This window comes from Eriocheir sinensis, unplaced genomic scaffold (genome assembly GCF_024679095.1).
Source record: "Eriocheir sinensis breed Jianghai 21 unplaced genomic scaffold, ASM2467909v1 Scaffold81, whole genome shotgun sequence".
NCBI classification, from domain to species: domain Eukaryota; kingdom Metazoa; phylum Arthropoda; class Malacostraca; order Decapoda; family Varunidae; genus Eriocheir; species Eriocheir sinensis.
Window position 1 is genome coordinate 620,044 of NW_026112176.1, and position 3,726 is coordinate 623,769.

Sequence of the window (3,726 nt, forward strand, 5' to 3'; positions counted from 1 at the left end):
GGGCAGCTCCAGAATCCCCCCCACTACTCACGGTGGGTGAGGTGTAGTTACAGGGGTTACAGGTAGAGGCTTGATCCTCGTTATACCGACGGTACCCAGGCACGCATCCAGCACCCCGTCACCTTACTGCACCCACACCTCACTGCCACCTGTCGTTCTCGTCCATGTAGCTATCCAGTCTACTCTTAAAACAAGCTATCGTCCCTGCACTAACTATGTGATTGCTGAGTCTATTCCATTCCCCCACCAACCTATTACTAAACCAATGCTTGCCTATATCTCTCCTAAATCTATACTTTTCTAATTTCAATCCATTACTGCGAGTTCTATCCTGTTGGCTAATTCTCAATACTTTACTTATATCGCCTTTGTTGTAACCCTCGACCCATTTGAATACTTCTATCAGATCTCCCCGCACTCTTCGTCTCTCTAGTGAATGTAAGTTTAGATGTTTCAGCCTATTATGATATGGGAGGCTCCTCAGCCCCTGAATCATCTTGGTCATCCTCCTCTGAGCTGATTCTAGCAAGTTGATATCCATTCTGTAGAGTGGGCACCAAAACTGGATAGCATAATCTAAGTGTGGCCTAACTAACGCTAAATAGAGTCTGAGGATGACCTCTGCACTCCTGTTGGTTACCGTCTTGTTAATAAAGCCTAATACCCTGTTAGCCCTATTCCTAGCACTAATGAGGGGATGAAGGTGTGGTAGAGGTGAGGAGGTGAGAAGGAGACAAGAAGGTGTGGTAGAGGTGAGGAGATGAAAAGGTGACAAGAAGGTGTGGTAGAGGTGAGGAGATGAAAAGGAGACAAAAAGGTGTGGAGAAGGAGGAGATGAGCGGAAGAAGGTGTGGTGGAGGTGAGGAGATGAAAAGGTGACAAAAAGGTGTGGAGAAGGAGGAGATGAGGGGAAGAAGGTGTGGTGGAGGTGAGGTGATGAAAAGGTGACAAGAAGGTGTGGTAGAGGTGAGGAGATGAAAAGGAGACAAAAAGGTGTGGAGAAGGAGGAGATGAGGGGAAGAAGGTGTGGTAGAGGTGAGGAGATGAAAAGGAGACAAGAAGGTGTGGTAGAGGTGAGGAGATGAAAAGGAGACAAGAAGGTGTGGTAGAGGTGAGGAGATGAAAAGGAGACAAGAAGGTGTGGTAGAGGTGAGGAGATGAAAAGGAGACAAGAAGGTGTGGAGAAGGAGGAGATGAGGGGAAGAAGGTGTGGTAGAGGTGAGGAGATGAAAAGGAGACAAGAAGGTGTGGTAGAGGTGAGGAGATGAAAAGGAGACAAGAAGGTGTGGTAGAGGTGAGGAGATGAAAAGGAGACAAGAAGGTGTGGTAGAGGTGAGGAGATGAAAAGGAGACAAGAAGGTGTGGTAGAGTTGAGGAGATGAAAAGGTGACAAGAAGGTGTGGTAGAGGTGAGGAGATGAAAAGGTGACAAGAAGGTGTGGTAGAGGTGAGGAGATGAAAAGGAGACAAGAAGGTGTGGTAGAGGTGAGGAGATGAAAAGGTGACAAGAAGGTGTGGTAGAGGTGAGGAGATGAAAAGGTGACAAGAAGGTGTGGTAGAGGTGAGGAGATGAAAAGGAGACAAGAAGGTGTGGTAGAGGTGAGGAGATGAAAAAGTGACAAGAAGGTGAGGAGAAGGAGGAGATGAGGGGAAGAAGGTGTGGTAGAGGTGAGGAGATGAAAAGGAGACAAGAAGGTGTGGTAAAGGTGAGGAGATGAAAAGGAGACAAGAAGGTGAGGAGAAGGAGGAGATGAGGGGAAGAAGGTGTGGTAGAGGTGAGGAGATGAAAAGGAGACAAGAAGGTGTGGTAGAGGTGAGGAGATGAAAGAAGGCAAGAAGGTGAGGAGAAGGAGGAGATGAGGGGAAGAAGGTGTGGTAGAGGTGAGGAGATGAAGAGGAGACAAGAAGGTGAGGAGAAGGAGGAGATGAGGGGAAGAAGGTGTGTTAGAGGTGAGGAGATGAAAAGGAGACAAGAAGGTGTGGTAGAGGTGAGGAGATGAAAAGAAGACAAGAAGGTGTGGTTGAGGTGAGGAGATGAAAAGGAGACAAGAAGGTGTGGTAGAGGTGAGGAGATGAAAAGGAGACAAGAAGGTGTGGTAGAGGTGAGGAGATGAAAAGGTGACAAGAAGGTGTGGTAGAGGTGAGGAGATGAAAAGGTGACAAGAAGGTGAGGAGAAGGAGGAGATGAGGGGAAGAAGGTGTGGTGGAGGTAAGGAGATGAAAAGGAGACAAGAAGGTGTGGTAGAGGTGAGGAGATGAAAAGGAGACAAGAAGGTGTGGTAGAGGTGAGGAGATGAAAAGGAGACAAGAAGGTGAGGAGAAGGAGGAGATGAGGGGAAGAAGGTGTGGTAGAGGTGAGGAGATGAAAAGGAGACAAGAAGGTGTGGTAGAGGTGAGGAGATGAAAAGGAGACAAGAAGGTGTGGTAGAGGTGAGGAGATGAAAAGGAGACAAGAAGGTATGGTAGAGGTGAGGAGATGAAAAGGAGACAAGAAGGTGAGGAGGAGGAGGAGATGATGGAAGAAGGTGTGGTAGAGGTGAGGAGATGAAAAGGTGACAAGAAGGTGTGGTAGAGGTGAGGAGATGAAAAGGAGACAAGAAGGTGAGGAGAAGGAGGAGATGAGGGGAAGAAGGTGTGGTAGAGGTGAGGAGATGAAAAGGAGACAAGAAGGTGTGGTAGAGGTGAGGAGATGAAAGGTGACAAGAAGGTGTGGTAGAGGTGAGGAGATGAAAAGGAGACAAGAAGGTGTGGTAGAGGTGAGGAGATGAAAAGGTGACAAGAAGGTGTGGTAGAGGTGAGGAGATGAAAAGGTGACAAGAAGGTGTGGTAGAGGTGAGGAGATGAAAAGGAGACAAGAAGATGTGGTAGAGGTGAGGAGGTGAAAAGGTGACAAGAAGGTGAGGAGAAGGAGGAGATGAGGGGAAGAAGGTGTGGTAGAGGTAGAGGTGCTCATGGTGTAGTGGTTATCACATCTGTCTCACACACAGAAGGTCCCAGGTTCGAGCCCTGGTGAGCACATCTCATTTACTTCGCGAAAATAATTATTATTATTATGGGGATTCATTAGGTAACAGTGATCATAAGGAAATTAGATTTAATATTAAATGTGAGGATAGAGTAAGCAGTAACAACACATTAATACCTGCCTTCAGGAAGGCAGACTATGAGGGGTTAAGAAAGCAGCTGCAGAAGCTTAGGGGAGTGAGATCAGAAGTAGGTCAGGACCCAGAGCAGGGAGGGGCGGTAATCTCTGGTGAGGTCACTAGTCAGGTCAGTAGCTTGGAGGGTGAGTATAATAGTCTGGTCAGGGAGATTAAATTAGGACAGAAACAGTTTATACCTCACAGGGAAGTCAGGTCAACAGGTAATTACCCGCGATGGATGACAGACAGGCTAAAAACTGAAATAGGAAGGAAAAGAGGACTATATGTTAGAATTAAAAGGGGGGAAACTCACCTAAGGGATAGTTACAACGATTTAGCTGGAGCAGTAAAGAAAAACATACGTGTGGTAAAACGTAATTATGAGATTAGAATTGCCAGGGAAGCAAAGACCAATCCAAAGGGCTTCTTTCAGCTATATAAGACCAAGGTTAGGGATAAGATAGGGCCGCTTAAGTCAGGAGAATCACTGATTGACAGTGATGAGGAAATGAGCGAGGCGTTAAATAGATATTTCTTAACTGAATTTACCAAGGAAAGATTAGATGATATACCTCAGGGAGAAC

At 46.7% G+C, this 3,726-nt stretch overlaps 1 non-coding gene across 1 annotated transcript; it reads left to right on the forward strand.

Moving 5' to 3' along the window:
* The first annotated feature begins 2,944 nt into the window (after positions 1–2,944).
* Trnav-cac (transfer RNA valine (anticodon CAC)) lies at positions 2,945–3,017 on the forward strand. The gene has a single exon. It is a non-coding gene; the product is annotated as a tRNA-Val (tRNA).
* The last annotated feature ends 709 nt before the right edge of the window (positions 3,018–3,726 follow it).